The following is a 20,006-nucleotide window of genomic DNA, read 5'->3' as shown; positions in this document are numbered from 1 at the left end:
TCAAATAATTTTTTGTTAAGCAGAACTTTTATATAAAAGTAACATTAAATATAAATGAGGGATCCGGTGGCGCAGTGGTTAGTGTGGTAGCCTTTCACCCCAGTATGGCCTGGGTTCAATCCCAGACGGACCCGGTGGCATTTTTCGAGACGAGATTTGCCTGACCACGCCTTCTATCGGATGGGGAAGTAAAACGTCGGTCTATTAGCGTAAAAGAGGTTTTGAGTGACTCACCTTCGGACGCCTAGAAATGAGCAGAAACTTGCAACAGAGACCACAAAAGACCCGGGGGTCGTTATAGTGGATTGCTTTGCTTTTTTTTTTTTTTTTTTTTGAGGGATTAGAAAGCAACAAAAATGTTCAATATTTGAAATGAAATTGAATGAAAAAAAATAAAAAAAGTCATGAAAATAAAAGTCAAACATAAACAAACTGACTCCCACAATGATATTTTTTCATGCTGAACTTCCATGTCAATTAATCCAAAAGTTGGAAAAAGTGTTTTATAAAAAGATTGAAAATCGCACTCACAAAGGTTAAAAAATATGTGGCATATTTTCGACTATGGCAAATCAAAACGAATTACTTAAATAAAGAAAAAACGATGAGAAAATTCAATATTAAATATCAAAGAATTCAACAAATTTAACATAAAAATCAAAATTAATATTTAATATCAAATAAAAAACCTTACTTAATCCACCTTAAGGTGGTTGGTGCCTTCCTCATGTTCATAAAGTCAATACGTTCAGTAAAAATAGCAACATTCCCCCTTAATATGTTTAACAAATCAACTTTATCACTCATTTCTTTTGATAGGGTTCGCAGACCTTCAATATTTCTGGCTCATCGGCAAGGTCTGATAAAAAACGTATCCAACAATATAAATAACACTTAAGTGCTAATAATTTTTGATAGGGTTGTCAGATTCTCGATGTTTTGAAGACCTTTCGATTATCTAACTAACGACAGGTCGCATGATGTACCCGGAAATCATTTTCATTGAAATACATACATGAGATCCGGCCTCCAAAAAGTGTATAAATAACACTTAAGTGCTAGTAACTTTTGATAGGGTTGTCAGATCCTCGATGTTTTAGGTTAATTTGAAAGGTCTTTCGATTATCTAACTAACGACAGGTCGCATGATGGACCCGGAAATCATTTTCATTGAAATATCTGAAAAACATTGAAATACTTAAGTGCTAATAACTTTTGATAGGGTTGTCAGATCCTCGATGTTTTAGGCTCATTTGAAAGGTCTTCCGATTATCTAACTAACGATGGGTCGCATGATGGACCCGGACATTGTTTTTATTGAAATATCTGAGATCCGGCCTCCAAAATGTGTATAAATAACACTTAAGTGCTAATAACTTTTGATAGGGTTGTCAGATCTTCAATGTTTTGGGCTCATTGGAAAGGTCTTTTCAATACCTTTCTGAAAATGTATAACATCATAGGTTTTCTTGCAAAAACCACCCTTTTTACAATCTTCCGGACATACGCCAAAATTGTTTTTTTAGCATAACTTTTGAAGTACTTTACTAAACTTGCTGATTTTAAATAGAGACCTATGGGACCCCAAGACGGATCGAATGAGACTAATACGGTCAAAATCCGTTCATCCAGTCCGGAGATAATCGAGTGACAATTTTTTGTCCACCCACCTACACACATCCACACAGACATTTGCCCAGAACATGATTCTGAGTCAATATGTATACGTGAAGGTGGGTCTAGGTTGTCAAATTAAGAAGTTCATTTTTCGAGTGATTTTATAGCCTTTCCTCAGTAAGGTGAGGAAGGCAAAAAAACTAATTTAATATGCTATTTCAAGCTTTTTTCCTCCACAGTTTTTCATTTTATAAAAATGACAATTATCTTGCCAAATCACAAATTAAATACAGCTCAAAAATAAAAAAAAACATCAAAACATACCTTCTTATTATTCTACAATCCTGTCTTCCCCAAACCCGAAATCTTCTCTTATTCCTCACACATTCCACCAACCCAAACACCTGTTTCGGATTCAGGGGGTGGCAATCGAACGATGACCAAAACGATACAAACGTCACCGTTATAAACGAGACTATTCACACATTTTCAATCTCAAACGCACACATATTCGCACACTCTAAAATTAATTCAATCGGATTAGAACGATTTTTTCGAGTGCACTTTTTTTCGGGATTATTTTTGTGCAACACGCGACTGCAGGAATGCTTCGAGAAATAAATAAAAACGTAAATAAATATTTGTAAACAAACAGAAACTACTTTATTTTCCTCTGCTGTCTTATTTTTATCGCACACATTCACGGGGAAATCCCGACGATACACGCACTACATGTCAATCCACCCAGCAGGGCAATTTGGCGAAATCAAAAATCCAAGTATGCAGAAGTTATCTACCAAATTGGTACATATGTCTACCTCGAAGGATTTTTAGTCTACCTCAATAGTTCAGTAAGTAGCATTGCCCTGCTGGAAAGATACCAGTTTTCAAGAAAACGACGACAAATCAACTTCTGAAGTAATACAAAGTAGTCTACCTTCGTTCTACCTAACGAATCTGCAATCAGATTTTTCCTAAACTTCTTATAAATAGTACTTCTCTTTATACTTAAAGTACTTTATATATCGATTTTGACCACGGCATCGTGTTCCTTGGAAAATTCTAGCCCGATTTGACTTATAAAAGTCCATACTTAAGTTGAAAAATGGCGGTTCAGGAGCAAATTAAAGATTGTTCAAAAATGAGCTACCGTGCGTCTCCATCAAATAGAAGAATTAACCCTAAAGTTCAATATATCTGCAGTTCTGATTATTTCTAGCATGTAGCAAGTGTTTTTGCTGCAAAATGATGCCACATAAATATTTTATCACATTCTACCCCATAAAGAAATAAAGATAGCTAATGAATATTTAAAGAACAAACAATGGGCATTTTAATAAAACAAGCCTTACCCGACAAACTTCGTTCTGCCTTTTTTTCGTTTGTTGACGTTTTTTGATTTTTTGCTTATTCAGCCTCCTGTGATTAAAATATGATTTTACGTAACTTTCTCCATACAATTTGCCGATGCTCCGGAATCGGTTCCAGAGTGGCCAAAGTGTCAATTAGTTAGCGTAAGAACCTTCCTTGAGCTTATACGAACCCAACGCAACAAAAAGCACCTCGATCCGACGCCCCGTATTGAACTGATTCGCGTTCGAACAAAACCGTCGAAATTTTATATATACAGCAATTCCCCACGAAAACAGCATGATTCGAAAAAAAGTTCTCCGATCGGGCTCAAAATTTTTCTGGGGGATCCTTAGCCGAAATAATTAGACCCGTATTTTTTTATTTGGCCATTACCTACGCCGTGTTAGGGTGGTCCGAAAAATGGCAATTTTCATCGATTTTCGCATAAACTACTTTTTTCAAAAAATCATATCTCCGCGCCATTTCATCCGATTTTAGCTGTCCTAGACGCAAAAGAAAGATGATTAGTTTGGCTATTTGGGAAAAATAGTAAGAGGTTTCGAAAATCTAGCTTAACATTTGAAAAGGTCATATGAAAACTTAAAATGCTGTTTTGAAGGTCTCGGGACCAAAGAGCCTATGTCTGAAAATATTTTTATCGGATTCCTCGGAAAATTTCACATAACATATCAAAAAATGGTGAAGTTATGTTTTCGATACTCTGAGATACGATTTTTTGAAAATAAAAACTGTGTTTTTCGACGCGCCACGCGCAAAAATTGGAAAATGACGAAAACGGGAAAAAATCGACTTTTTTCACTAAAACTGCGATAACTTTAAAATTTCAGCGATGACCTATACATGTTAGGGTACTAAAATTTTCGTTAAAATACGCAACTTTTGGTACCATAACATCTATAGGTCATCGCTGAAATTTTAAAGTTATCGCAGTTTTAGTGAAAAAAAAGTCGATTTTTCCCCGTTTTCGTCATTTTCCAATTTTTGCGCGTGGCGCGTCGAAAAACCCAGTTTTTATTTTCAAAAAATCGTATCTCAGAGTATCGAAAACATAACTTCACCATTTTTTGATATGTTATGTGAAATTTTCCGAGGAATCCGATAAAAATATTTTCAGACATAGGCTCTTTGGTCCCGAGACCTTCAAAACAGCATTTTAAGTTTTCATATGACCTTTTCAAATGTTAAGCTAGATTTTCGAAACTTCTTACTATTTTTCCCAAATAGCCAAACTAATCACCGTTCTTTTGCGTCTAGGACAGATAAAATCGGATGAAATGGCGCGGAGATATGATTTTTTGAAAAAAATGGTTTTTGCGAAAATCGACGAAAATTGCCATTTTTCGGACCACCCTAACACGGCGTAGGTCACCCTAATGGCCAAACAAAAAAATACGGGTCTAATTATTTCGGCCAAGGATCCCCCAGAAAAATTTTGAGCCCGATCGGAGAACTTTTTTTTTCGAATCATGCTGTTTTCGTGGGGAATTGCTGTATATATAGAAGATAGATATCAAATAAAAGCAGTCCTGCTGAAAATCTGTGGCACATCCAATGATTGCTGAATGTTGTTCTGATGTCTAAGAATGAAATTCAGTTATTCTACAAAATTCTACCTCATTGTAAAATTGTTTTTACACACATTTTTAAAGAAATTCCAACAAATTCCTTAAGAAAATTGCAATTTTAATAAAATTTTAAATAAAAGCTATTCTGTTGATAATCTGAGGCACATTAAATGATTGAAGATTGTTGTTCTGATGTCTAACAATGAAATTCAGTCATTCTACCAAATTCTACACAGAAAAAAATATGTAAATTTACACAGCACGTAATTACTGTTTCTTATGTAAACTCACTCAATGTAATGTTGAAATATGATGTAAAGAGTAAAAAGTCATGGAAATTACTCCAATGTAAATCTAAATCTAATGTAAATCATGAATCTAATGGAAACCTTGAGCATGGAAACTCAAATCTGATGAATTTCTACCCGTGTTGGCTTCCTGTAAATTCCTCTTTAATGTAAATCATATATCCAATGTATTTCTGCCAAACGATGACTTGAAAACTACCCGAACTAAAAATAATTGTATTTGGTTCTCTTTCTATCGCTCTCATATTTCGCTGGCCCACTCACTGCCTGAGCCTCGACCTGAGCAAGTTGATGATTTAGCCGCTCGTTTATAAAATGCGGAGATGGCTCAGTCGGCAGCGGGTAGCAGCAGTAACACCGAACATCCTACCCGTCGTCCGTTCGATTCCAGTCGAGCGTTATTCCACTTGGCCGTCGACGAGAAAGCGTCCCCTACCTGTGAAGCAACTTTTTAAAATCAGAATTTCCTTTTGCTGCCCGCTTCAATCATTTTAAAATTGAACATAGACCACACCCTTTTCCTACTGCAATCCAAGTCGAGCTTCTCATTCCCATTGGCCAATCAGAATTAGTTGATTTGAACTAATGTAAATTCTAAAACTAATGTAAATTCCAAAACTAATGTAAATTTTCAAAACTAATGTAAATTTCCAAAGAACCTTATGTAAATATACATCATCTATCATGATACCTTTTGGTACATGATAAATAATGTAAATTTACAGGAATATTTTTTTTTGTGTAACTCATTGTAAAATTGCTTTTTAATACATTTTTTAAGACATTCCAACAAATTCATTAAGAAAATTGCAATTTTAATAAAATTTCAAATCAAAGCAGCCCTGCTGAGAATCTGTTGCTCATTCAATAAGTGGAGAATGTTGTTCTGATGTCTAAGAATGATATTTAGTTATTCTACCAAATTCTATCTCATCGTAAAATTGATTTTAAATACATTTATTAAGAAATTCCATCAAATTCCTTAAGAAAATTGCAATTTTAATAAAATTTCAAATAAAAGCAGCCCTGCTGACAATCTGTGACTCATTGAATAATTGGAGAATGTTGTTCTGATGTCTAAGAATGATATTCAGTCATTCTACCAAATTCGACCTCATTGTAAAATTGTTTTTAAATACATTTATTAAGAAATTCCATCAAATTTCTCAAGAAAATTGCAATGTTAATAAATTTAAAATAAAAGCAGCCCTGCTGACAATCTGTTGCTCATTCAATGAGTGGAGAATGTTGTTCTGATGTCTAACAATGAAATTCAGTCATTCTACCAAATTCTACCTCATTGAAAAATTGTTTTTAAACACATTTTTTAATAAATTCCAACAAATTCCTTAAGAAAATTGCAATTTTAATAAAATTTCAAATAAAAGCAGCCCTGCTGACAATCTGTGACTAATTCAATGAGTGGAGAATGTTGTTCTGATGTCTTAGAATGATATTTAGTAATTGTACCAAATTCTACCTCATTGTTAAATTGTTTTTAAATACATTTATTAAGAAATTCCATCAAATGACTTAAGATAATTGCAATTTTAATAAAAAATCTAATAAAAGCAGCCCTGCTGACAATCTGTGGCTCATTCAATGAGTGGAGAATATTATTTTCAATCATTCTACCGAATACTACCTCATTGTAATATTTGTTTTGAAACACATTTTTAATAAATTCCATAAGAAAATAGAGATTTTTATAAAATTTCAAATAAAAGCAGCCCTGCTGACAATCTGTGACTCATTCAATGATTGGAGAATGTTGCTCTGATGTCTAAGAATGATATTCAGTTATTCTACCAAATTCTACCTCATTGTAATATGAATTTTAAATACATTTATTACGAAATTCCATCAAATTTCTTAAGAAATTTGCAATTTTAATAAAATTTCAAATAAAAGCAGCCCTGCTGACAATCTGTGGCTCATTCAATGACTGGAGAATGTTGTTCTGATGTCTAAGAATGATATTCAGTTATTCTACCAAATTCTACCTCATTGTAAAATTGTTTTTAAATACATTTATTAAGAAATTCCAACAAATTCATTAAGAAAGTTGCAATTTTAATAAAATTTCAAATAAAAGCAGCCCTGCTGACAATATGTGGCTCATTCAATGATTGGAGAATGTTGTTCTGATGTCTTAGAATGATATTTAGTAATTGTACCAAATTCTACCTCATTGTTAAATTGTTTTTAAATACATTTATTAAGAAATTCCATCAAATTACTTAAGAAAATTTCAATTTTAATAAAATTTCAAATAAAAGCAGCCCTGCTAACAATCTGAGACTCATTTAATAATTGGAGAATGTTGTTCTGATGTCTAAGAATGATATTCAGTCATTCTACCAAATTCTACCTCATTGTAAAATTGATTTTTAATACATTTATTAAGAAATTCCATCACATTTCTCAAGAAAACTGCAATTTTAATAAAATTTCAAATAAAAGCAGCCCTGCTGACAATCTGTGGCTCATTCAATGATTGGAGAATGTTGTTCTGTTGTCTAACAATGAAATTCAGTCGGTCTACCAAATTCTACCTCATTGAAAAATTGTTTTTAAACACATTTTTTAATAAATTCCAACAAATTCCTTAAGAAAATTGCAATTTTAATAAAATTTCAAATAAAAGCAGCCCTGCTGACAATCTGTGACTAATTCAATGATTGGAGAATGTTGTTCTGATGTCTTAGAATGATATTTAGTAATTTTACCAAATTCTACCTCATTGTTAAATTGTTTTTAAATACATTTATTAAGAAATTCCAACAAATTCATTAAGAAAGTTGCAATTTTAATAAAATTTCAAATAAAAGCAGCCCTGCTGACAATATGTGGCTCATTCAATGATTGGAGAATGTTGTTCTGATGTCTTAGAATGATATTTAGTAATTTTACCAAATTCTACCTCATTGTTAAATTGTTTTTAAATACATTTATTAAGAAATTCCATCAAATTACTTAAGAAAATTGCAATTTTAATAAAATTTCAAATAAAAGCAGTCCTGCTGACAATCTGTTGCTCATTCAATGAGTAGAGAATGTTGTTCTGATGTCTTAGAATGATATTTAGTAATTGTACCGAATTCTTCCTCATTGATAAATTGTTTTTAAATACATTTATTAAGAAATTCCATCAAATGACTTAAGATAATTGCAATTATAATAAAAAATCTATTAATAGCAGCCCTGCTGACAATCTGTGAATCATTCAATGAGTGGAGAATATTATTTTCAGTCATTCTACCAAATTCTACCTTATTGTAATATTTGTTTTGAAACACATTTTTTAATAAATTAAAACAAGTTGGGTCCTAAAATGAAGCTTAGATTGCTGATATTATTGTTTAAAGCGATAAAGCTTATTTTTCTGAGTACAATGACCCTTTGTACGACCACAAAGAGTTTAAAATGGATTATTAAATAAATTTTGAAAAATTAACCTCGCGGTCCTTCTTGACAGAAAAGCTCCTACTTGACAGCTCGTTCCAAGGGGACCATAGTTAATCCATCGAAAAAATGTTGACTTGTCAATTTTTTTTTTTGCATTTAAATGAAAAAAAGTGATCAGAAATTGTTTTTAATCGTATTTTTTACCGTTGTACATAAAAATTGACACAGGGCTTGAGTACCCAATTCCATAAGAAAATAGAGATTTTTATAAATTTAAATAAAAGCAGCCCTGTTGACAATCTGTGGCTCATTCAATGATTGAAGAATGTTGTTCTGATGTCTAAGAATGGTATTCAGTTATTCTACCAAATTCTAACTCTTTGTAAAATTGATTTTAAATACATTTATTAAGAAATTCCATCAAATTACTTAAGAAAATTGCAATTTTAATAAAAATTCAAATAAAAGCAGCCCTGCTGACAATCTCCCAGTCACGGCGTTCTAGCAGGATTCTAGCAGAGTTCTTAGAGAGCTGGATATTCTTACAGCATTCTAACAGAGATGTTCTACCGTTCTAGCAGGATTCTGGCAGAACCAGCTCTGCTAGAATATTTCGTGACTGGGCTGTGGCTGATTCAATGATTGCAGAGTAATGTTCTGATGTCTATGAATGATATTCAGTCATTTTACCAAATTCTACCTCATTGCAAAATTGTTTTTAAACACATTTTTTGATAAATTCCATCAAATTCCTTAAGATACTTGCAATTTTGATTAATTTTTTAATAAAAGCTGTTCTGTTGATAATCTGAGGCACATTATATGATTGGAGAATGTTGTTCTGATGTCTAAGAATGATATTTAGTGGGTGTATCCCATTTGGCATAAAGCCATTTGGCATAATGCCGTTTGGCATAACGCCGTTTGGCATAATGCCGTTTGGCATAATGGACGTTTGGCATAACGGTCATTTGGCATAACTGCCATTTGGCATAATGGTCATTTGGCATAATGATGTTATAATTTCAAAATAAAGTTAACATTGGAATTGTTTTAAGAAGACCATATTAGGATTGATAACTGCCGGCGAAAGCTGATTTTTTCATTCTTAAAGATTTTTTTTCTTGATTTGAAAACTGCTGGCTATTGTTCCCAGCGTAAGATTACACGTTTTTTCACACAAGAGCTGTCACCATTTCCTGATGAATATTACCATAATTTTTTCTGTGTATTTTAAGCCATTGAGCCAAATATATTCGACATTTATCCATCGATATTTCAGGTTAAAGATTGTATGAAAAAATAGGGAAAATATATGCAAGATTTAAAAACTAGTTTTTCTAAGATTATATGAAAATTCTCAAAAGTTAGATTCTCATTTGAATTCAAGAGTAAATATCCAAAACAACCTATGTGCTATAGGTTACCTATGTAGTAATGACCTTTTGAAAATTTAATCTGGAATTGTAATGCTCTTTAACTTTGTCTTACAAGTAGAATTTACTTTTTTTTATTTTGTATTTTCCTTTCTTTAAAGGAGGAATGGCTTTGGATATATCCCAAAAAAGCAGCGGGTCATTTCTGAACTCTCAACTGCTGATTCAAGGTTAATATTTTCTCTGAAGAAAGGGACACTTTCTAGACTAGCGACAACTGCACAGAACAAAAAATTGAATTTTGGAAGGTTGAAAATTTGGTTAGTTAGGAATATTATCTCTTTTTTGAGTAGATAATATTACTTTTGTAAATGTGTAAAAATCTGAACCTGTAAATATTCATCAGAAACTGATGAATATTCACCAATTTCACCATTTTTTTATGTTTGCTGAAAAAGTTGAATTTTTCTTCTAAAGTTGAATTTTCTTCATTAAACAGGGGAAAATACGCTTCAGCTGTGGTCACAACTCAAGCGAGTTTTCCCTTCTTTTTTTAATAATAATAATGTTTTATTAAATTCATTTTATGTTAACAGTAATGTCTGTCTGTTTATTAAATTCATTTTATGTTTACAGTAATGTCTGACTTCCCTAATGAATAGAATTCTTTTAAAGGGATGTAAAGACGTTTTTAAAAATATTAACCTATATCAGCAGTTAAAGAGTTTTCCCTTCTTTAAAGAAGGGAAAATTCAGCTCATGTTCGTAGTTATCTCAAGTCAAAGAAGGTTTTCACTTCTATAAAGAAGAAAGGTGAATTCAACTTGTGTCAGCAATTATCACAAGTTAAGAGAATTTTCCCTTTTAATGGTGAGAAAATTCAAACATATTAGGGATAATTCAACTCGTGTTAGTAGTTATCACAAGTAAAGAGTCCATTATTCAAAGAAGGGAAAAAAACTCACTGACTTGTGATGACTACTGACACAAGTTGAATTTTCCTTTCTTTAAATAATGGAAAATTCTCTTTACTTGTGATTACTACTAACATGAGTTGAATTATCCCTATGTGTTTGAATTTTCTCTCCATTAAAGAAGGGAAAATTCTCTTGACTTGTGATAATTGCTGTCACAAGTTGAATTTACCTTTCTTTTAAGAAGTGAACTTTCTTTGACTTGAGATAACTACTAACATGAGTTGAATTTTCCCTTCTTTAAAGAAGGGAAAACTCTCTTGACTCCTGATACAAGTTGATTTTTTCCTTCTTTAAAGAAGGGAAAACTCTTTGACTGCTGATATAGGTGAATATTTTTTAAAGAAGGGAAAACTTGAGTTGTGACCACAGCTGAAGCGCATCATCCCCTGTTTAATGAAGAAAATTCAACTTTAGAAGGAAAATTAAACTTTTTTCAACAGTTGTCACACGTCTAGAAAGTGTCCCTTTCTTATATATAAACCTTGAGTCAACAGTTGAGAGATCAGAAAAAAATTATCCGCAGCTTTTTTGGGTTAGATCCAAAGCTGAAGACGGTGAATTAATATGTTCCTACGTAAATGACAAAGTGGAATGCTTTACATTTCAAATACAAATCTCACTTTTGTGTATATTTGAATGGAAGTAGCACTACTTGCTGATAAAATCGTAGAAAAACTAGTTTCTAAATCTATTTTTGATATTTTTTTTCCTAACTAATATTCACCCTGTAATATAAATGAGTATATGTTAGTAGGATGTTACAAAATGGGTGAATTTTGCGGGCATCTCAGGGCATGATCTCCTGGATGTACTGCCCGAATCCCAAATATGAGCTTGATTGATTATGACAGGATCTGGCGCTTGAAATTTAAATGGGATTTAAACCCGTATAATCGGTGCGTTCTGGTTCTGAGTTTTGAGTCCTTTAATGATTTTTGGATTTTTCATCAACCTCAAGAGCTCATAGTTCGTGTTCCAGGGAACAACTTTGCCGAAGAGTGCGAAAAGATTCGTCAAATATTAATAATGTTACAGAATTTATAACACCACCGCTGAAAACTTCAACTCTTTAAGCTCTTCTGGCAGCACTTGCTGCTACTGCAGAAAAGATTCAGGATCGATCTCGAACCAGATCGCTTCGAGGCTCGAACCAAAATTCTCAGTGGGCAAGCAAGCTGCCAGAAGAGCTAGAATAAAAAGTTGAAATTTTTAGCGATGGTGTTATAAATTATGTAACATTCAAAAAAGTGCATTGTTTTTTAAATGTCAAGCTATAAAATGTACTAAAAACTGCTGTCCTCATTCAAAGTGTACACACTTAGATTTTTATGCCGAACTTCGGCAAAATTCTGCCGAAATCAGAACAACTTATCGCTCGGCAGAAATATATGCCGAATCTCGGCAAAATGGAAGTCATTCTACCGAATTCTCGGCGAAAAATGACAGTTGATATGCCGAAGTTCGGCATTTTTCTGCCGAAAAAATCAGTTGTTCTGTTTTCGGCAGAATTCTGCCGAGCTCGAAAATTAAAAATGACTGTGTAGTCCCGATTGATCCCAGTATATGGAATTGAAATAATTTTGAAAATTTAATATCATTATGCCAAATGACCATTATGCCAAATGGCCATTATGCCAAATGACCGTTATGCCAAACGTCCATTATGCCAAACGGCATTATGCCAAACGGCGTTATGCCAAACGGCATTATGCCAAATGGCTTTATGCCAAATGGGATACACCCATATTTAGTAATTCTACCAAATTCTACCTCATTGTAAAATTGATTTTAAATACATTTATTACGAAATTCCATCAAATTTCTTAAGAAATTTGCAATTTTAATAAAATTTCAAATAAAAGCAGCCCTGCTGACAATCTGTGACTCATACAATGGTTGGAGAATGTTGTTCTGATGTCTAAGAATGATATTCAGTTATTCTACCAAATTCTACCTCATTGTAAAATTGATTTTAAATACTTTTGTTAAGAAATTCCATCAAATTACTTAAGAAAATTGCAATTTTAATAAAAATTCACATAAAAGCAGCCCTGCTGACAATCTGTGGCTCATTCAATCATTCATTCAATCATCATTCTTCAATCATTGAATGAGCCACAGATTGTCAGCAGGGCTGCTTTTATTTGAATTTTTATTAGAATTGCAAGTTTCTTGAGAAATTTGATGGAATTTCTTAATAAATGTTTTTAAAAACAATTTTACAATGTGGTAGAATTTGGTAGAATGACTGAATTTCATTCTTAGACATCAGAACAAAATTCTCCAACTTTTCAATGAGTCACAGATTGTCAGCAGGGCTGCTTTTATTTGAAATTTAATTAAAATTGCAATTTTCTTAAGGAATTTGTTGGAATTTCTTGAAAAATGTGTTTAGAAACAATTTTACAATGAGATAGAATTTGGTAGAATGACTGAATATCATTCTTAGACATCAGAACAACATTCTCCAATTATTGAATGAGTCACAGATTGTTAGCAGGGCTGCTTTTATTTGAAATTTTATTAAAATTGCAATTTTCTTAAGGAATTTGTTGGAATTTCTTAAAAAATGTGTTTAGAAACAATTTTACAATGAGGTAGAATTTGGCAGAAGGACTGAATTTCATTCTTAGACATCAGAACAACATTCTCCAATCATTGAATGAGCCAGCAGGGCTGCTTTTATTTGAAATTTTATTAAAATTTTCTATTTTCTTATGGAATTTGTTGGAATTTATTAAAAAATGTGTTTCAAAACAAATTTTACAATTAGGTAGAATTTGGTAGAATGACTGAATATCATTCTTAGACATAAGAACAACATTCTCCAATCATTGAATTAGTCACAGATTGTCAGCAGGGGTGCTTTTATTTGAATTTTTATTAAAATTGCAATTTTCTTAAGGAATTTGTTGGAATTTATTAAAAAATGTGTTTAAAAACAATTTTACAATGAGGTAGAATTTGGTAGAATGACTGAATTTCATTGTTAGACATCAGAACAACATTCTCCACTCATTGAATGAGCAACAGATTGTCAGCAGGGCTGCTTTTATTTGAAATTTATTAAAATTGCAATTTTCTTAAGAAATTTGATGGAATTTATCAAAAAAAATATTTAAAAACAATTTTACAATGAGGTAGAATTTGGTAGAATGACTGAATTTCATTCTTAGACATCAGAACAACATTCTCCAATTATTGAATGAGTCACAGATTGTTAGCAGGGCTGCTTTTATTTGAAATTTTATTAAAATTGCAATTTTCTTAAGTAATTTGATGGAATTTCTTAATAAATGTATTTAAAATCAATTTTACAATGAGGTAGAATTTGGTAGAATAACTGAATATCATTCTTAGACATCAGAACAACATTCTCCAATCATTGAATGAGCCACAGATTGTCAGCAGGGCTGCTTTTATTTGAAATTTTATTAAAATTTTCTATTTTCTTATGGAATTTGTTGGAATTTATAAAAAAAAAGTGTTTCAAAACAAATTTTACAATTAGGTAACAACATTCTCCAATTATTGAATGAGTCACAGATTGTTAGCAGGGCTGCTTTAATTTGAAATTTTATTAAAATTTGCAATTTTCGTAAGGAATTTGTTGGAATTTATTAAAAAATGTGTTTAGAAACAATTTTACAATGAGGTAAAATTTGGCAGAAGGACTGAATTTCATTCTTAGACATCAGAACAACATTCTCCACTTATTGAATGAGCAACAGATTATCAGCAGGGCTGCTTTTATTTGAAATTTTATTAAAATTGCAATTTTCTTAATAAATTTGTTGGAATGTCTTAAAAAATGTATTAAAAAACAATTTACAATGAGGTAGAATTTGGTAGAATTACTGAATTTCATTGTTAGACATCAGAACAACAATCTCCAATCATTTTATGTGCCTCAGATTATCAACAGAATAGATTTTATTTAAAATTTTATTAAAATTGCAATTTTCTTAAGGAATTTGATGGAATTTATCAAAAAATGTTTTTAAAAACTATTTAACAATGAGGTAAAATTTAGTAGGTAGAATTTGGTAGAATAACTGAATATCATTCTTAGACATCAAAACAACATTCTCCAATCATTGAATGAGCCACAGATTGTCAGCAGGGCTGCTTTTATTTGAAATTTTATTAAAATTTTCTATTTTCTTATGGAATTTGTTGGAATTTATTAAAAAATGTGTTTCAAAACAAATTTTACAATAAGGTAGAATTTGGTAGAATGACTGAATATCATTCTTAGACATCAGAACAACATTCTCCTTTCATTGAATGAGCCACAGATTGTCAGCAGGGCTGCTTTTATTTGAATTTTTATTAAAATTGCAAGTTTCTTGAGAAATTTGATGGAATTTCTGAATAAATGTATTTAAAAACAATTTTACAATGAGGTAGAATTTGGTAGAATGACTGAATTTCATTCTTAGACATCAGAACAACATTCTCCAACTATTCAATGAGTCACAGATTGTCAGCAGGGCTGCTTTTATTTGAAATTTAATTACAATTGCAATTTTCTTAAGGAATTTGTTGGAATTTCTTGAAAAATGTGTTTAGAAACAATTTTACAATGAGGTAGAATTTGGTAGAATGACTGAATTTCATTCTTAGACATCAGAACAACATTCTCAATTTATTGAATGAGTCACAGATTGTCAGCAGGGCTGCTTTTATTTGAAATTTTATTAAAATTGCAATTTTCTTAAGGAATTTGTTGGAATTTCTTAAAAAATGTGTTTAAAAACAATTTTATAATGAGGTAGAATTTGGTAGAATGACTGAATTTCATTCTTAGACATCAGAACTACATTCAGCAATCATTGGATGTGCCACAGATTTTCAGCAGGACTGCTTTTATTTGATGTTTTATCAAAATGTCCATTGTTTGTTCTTTAAATATTCATTAGCTATCTTTATTTCTTTATGGGGTAGAATGTGATAAAATAATTATGTGGCATCATTTTGCAGCAAAAACACTTGCTACATGCTAGGAATAATCAGAACTGCAGATATATTGAACTTTAGGGTTAATTCTTCTGTTTGATGGAGACGCATGGTAGCTCATTTTTGAACAATCTTTAATTTGCTCCAGAACCGCCATTTTTCAACTTAAGTATGGACTTTTATAGGTCAAATCGGGCTAGAATTTTCCAAGGAACACGATGCCGTACTCAAAGTCGGTATATAAAGTACTTTGAAAATTAAGTATAAAGAGAAGTACTACTTAAAAGAAGTTTAGGAAAAATTTGATTGCAGATTCGTTAGGTAGAACGGAGGTAGACTACTTTGTATTACTTCAGAAATTGATTTGACGTCGTTTTCTTGAAAACTGGTATCTTTCCAGCAGGGCAATGCTACTTACTGAACTATTGAGGTAGACTAAAAATCCTTCGAGGTAGACATATGTACCAATTTGGTAGATAACTTCTGCATACTTGGATTTTTGATTTCGCCAAATTGCCCTGCTGGGTGGATTGACATACGCACTACCACACTAGCGAACGACGATGGATAAAAATTCCGGCTTAAGTCAGGTGAGTGACCGTGTTTTTAAATTTCGATTAAGAACAATCGATCTACGTTAGTGTTAGTAAGCAACACAATCTATTGTTACGTGAGTTAACAAAAACTCATAATTAGCACACACAAAAAAAGCTTCTAAAAACAAGTCACGCGAATTAAAGGCACAAAAATTGTGCAATATAAAAAAGTACAGAATTAAGTCGCGCGCGGTCCGTACCGTAGGATTGCGAGATAAAACTGACGCAGAACAGAGAGAGGAGAAGAGAACAGAAAAACGGGAGAAAGAGAGAAAAGAATAAAAATCCAACTGGAAATAACAGTAACGTGGGACAAATCCGCCATGTGCAGAAGTATGTTTATCGGGGAAGCGCACCCACACACACACACACCACCCAGCATGTATGTGTGTGCACGTGAGTGACTTTATTGAGCGCCGGGTGGCTTAAGCCTACGGTAGGGTGGACTGATACTTCATTTATTAAAATTAACTAATTTATTTTGATCCTTAAATTGTCAAAGATACGTGATTTTTAACTATTTTATAAAGTTTTAGAGCATTCCAATGTCGCCATGTACATTTGGCGATGAAAAATGAATCAAAACAATTATACAATTCCGATAAGGTTACCAGATCTTCAATCTTTGGGTCGGTGAAAATGTCTATTAAAAACCTTTCTAAAAATGCACGCAGAAAAATATTTTGTACGATCAGCCTATCCAGATTTTTAAGCGAAGATGGCGTTACGAATGGTGCACGCCCGAAATGTCAAAATCACGCAGTGGTACCAACATTACAAAAAAGTGTGCCATGGCATGACAGCCACATTTTTTCTAATGTTGGTACCACTGCGCGATTTTGACATTTCGGGCGTGCGCCATTCGTAACGCCATCTTCAATTAAAAATCTGGATACGAGGTTTGATTAAACCAAAGTTTTGTTGAATATTATCAACACCGATTTTCTCAATTCCACAAAAATCTGTTGTTGTTTTGAAAAAGTTGCATTCACGTTTAGCGTTGATTCAAAAAAAATCTTGATTTTCAAATCAACAAAATGTTTTGTCCAAAACTAGCCTATAATTTTCGTAAGGTCATGAAAATCATTTTTCCATCATAAACTAAAAACATAACATTAACATTTTTTTGTAAATTAACAACAAAATATATTTGTGAGGTTTTGCATTCATTCGTTTTTTTTTTCTTTTAGAGAAAATTATCTTCATAAATTTCTGGGAGTTTTCCATGAGTTTAAGCATTGATGTAACTTTTGAAAATTATATAGTTTTCAGTAAAATACAAATTCTTTAATATATTTTTTTACTAATTTCTATGGCTGATAAAAAAAAACAGATTGAGCAATTCTCTACTAAAACCGGAAATGGATTTTATTTGTATTTTTTGATTTGGCTCAATCTTTGTGGGGGCCTTCCCTATGACCAAATAAGCTATTTTGTGTCATTGGTTCACCCATACAAGTCTCCATACAATTTTGGCAGCTGTCCATACAAAAATGGTATGTAAATATTCAAACAGCTATAACTTTTGAGTGAATTTTCCGATCAATTTGGTGTCTTCGGCAAAGTTGTAGGTATTGTTGAGGACTTTTGAGAAAAAAATAGGTACACGGAAAAAAAATTTGCAGATTTTTTAATCAACTTTTTTTTCACTAAAACTCAATTTCCCAAAATATGTATTTTTTGATTTTCGAGATTTTTTGATATGTTTTAGGGGACAAAAATCCGCAACTTTTGAGCTATAGAAAAACATGGTCAAAAAATCTGACGCCGAGTTGTGATTTTTTGAAAAAATAGTGATTTTTGGAAAAAAATTAAGTTTCATGCAAAAACAAGTTTGACATTATTTTTTAATGCAAAATTGAATTTGCAATCAAAAAGTACTTCACAGATTTTTTGATAAAAAGCTCCGTTTTCAAGATATAGCCACCGAAAGTTTGATTTTAGCGAAATATTTGCAGTTTTTTGATTTTTAAAAATAGTGACCATGAGTGACCATTTCTAAAAATATTTTTTTGAAAAGTTCAGAAAATTTTCTATAAAATTGTCTAAGAGACATTGAAGATTGGACCTCTGGTTGCTGAGATACAGCCGCTTTAAGAAAAAGAAACACGAAAATTGAAGTTTTCTAAATCTCACCAAAACAACCCACCATTTTCTAATGACGATATCTCAGCAACTAATGGTCCGATTTTCAATGTTAATACATGAAACATTCGTGAAATTTTCCGATCTTTTCGAAAAAAATATTTTGAATTTTTTTAAATCAAGACTAACATTTCAAAAGGGCCAAACATAGAATATTACGCCCTTTTGAAATGTTAGTCTTGATTTAAAAAATTTCAAAATATTTTTTTCGAAAAGATCGGAAAATTTCACGAATTTTTCATGGATTAACATTGAAAATCGGACCATTAGTTGCTGAGATATCGTCATTAGAAAATGGTGGGTTGTTTTGGTAAGATTTAGAAAACTTCAATTTTCGTGTTTCTTTTTCTTAAAGCGGCTGTATCTCAGCAACTCGAGGTCCAATCTTCAATGTCTCTTAGACAATTTTATAGAAAATTTTCTGAACTTTTCAAAAAAAATATTTTTAGAAATGGTCACTCATGGTCACTATTTTTAAAAATAAAAAAACTGCAAATATTTCGCTAAAATCAAACTTTCGGTGGCTATATCTTGAAAACGGAGCTTTTTATCAAAAAATCTGTGAAGTACTTTTCGATTGCAAATTCAATTTTGTATTAAAAAAAATGTCAAACTTGTTTTTGCATAAAACTTTGAGTTTTTCCAAAAATCACTATTTTTTCAAAAAATCATAACTCGGCGTCAGATTTTTTGACCATGTTTCTCTATAGCTATATTTTGGGAAATTAAGTTTTAGTGAAAAAAAAGTTGATTAAAAAATCTGCAAATTTTTTTCCGTGTACCTATTTTTTTCTCAAAAGTCCTCAACAATACCTACAACTTTGCCGAAGACACCAAATTGATCAGAAAATTCACTCAAAAGTTACAGCTGTTTGAATATTTACATACCATTTTTTGTATGGACAGCTGCCAAAATTGTATGGAGACTTGTATGGGTGAACCAATGACACAACATAGCTTATTTGGTCATAGGGAAGGCCCCCACAAAGTTTGAGCCAAATCAAAAAATAGAAAAAATAAAAATGGTCGAAATCGGCCGATTTCGTAGAGAGTTGCTCAGTTTTAAAAGATTAATGAACAAATATTAAATTAAATTAAATTAAATATGAACAGTTATTGAAAATAAGCTATGAGTGCTAGAAGTATTTCTAAATTGTTACGATCATAGAAAAAAAAATGTTTTCAAAAAATGTAATCATTCTACAAACATTAAAGCCAAAATTATTATATTTGTACAATGATACAAATTAGTTAAAAATTAATGGGGAGGGGGGGGGGGGGCTGGGGGGAATGAAGTTCATGAAAATCAACCAATAAGGGAATGGATCGAAAAAGGTTGAGAATCACTGGTCTAGTAGGTCGAATTAGGAACTTTGGTTTTTCAAGTGATTTTATAAAGCTTTTCCTCAGCGAGGAATAAGAAATTTCGAGATAAACAAAATCAAAAACGTGTCGGGATCGTGAAGGCTGTTACGCCCTATTGCAAACTAACACGACCATTTTTTTTATCATTTGATGGATATCCATCCCATTTTCGAAGATTCAATGCCGATCTCGAGATCTGCCCTATTTCAGTCGATTGCGCTTGCGGGGAGAGATAAAAAAGCCGGCCGGGTGCATGAAAGAGTTCTGAAATAATATCAGTTGTTGGTGTAACTGTGAACTGTCCAAAGCTTAGCAA

The 20,006-nt window shown here is 32.0% G+C and overlaps 1 protein-coding gene across 2 annotated transcripts in view; it reads right to left on the bottom strand.

Annotated features, from left to right (window-relative positions):
* LOC120432193 (uncharacterized) overlaps nt 1-16,534 on the bottom strand; it is a 41,066-nt gene extending 24,532 nt beyond the window's left edge. The window contains exons 1-2 of one of the 2 annotated variants that reach the window (XM_052707184.1): nt 16,288-16,534; nt 1,942-2,225 (exon numbers count right to left, since the gene is read on the bottom strand). The gene's annotated coding sequence lies outside the window, so the exon portion shown is untranslated. Of the gene's footprint in view, nt 1-1,941; nt 2,344-16,287 lie in introns of those variants that run through there. The other variant, XM_052707166.1, reaches the window with a different exon arrangement.
* Between the last annotated feature and the right edge of the window lie 3,472 nt (nt 16,535-20,006).

Source organism: Culex pipiens, chromosome 1 (assembly GCF_016801865.2).
Source record: "Culex pipiens pallens isolate TS chromosome 1, TS_CPP_V2, whole genome shotgun sequence".
Classification (NCBI taxonomy): domain Eukaryota; kingdom Metazoa; phylum Arthropoda; class Insecta; order Diptera; family Culicidae; genus Culex; species Culex pipiens.
This window is presented reverse-complemented; position numbering and strand designations above follow the sequence as displayed.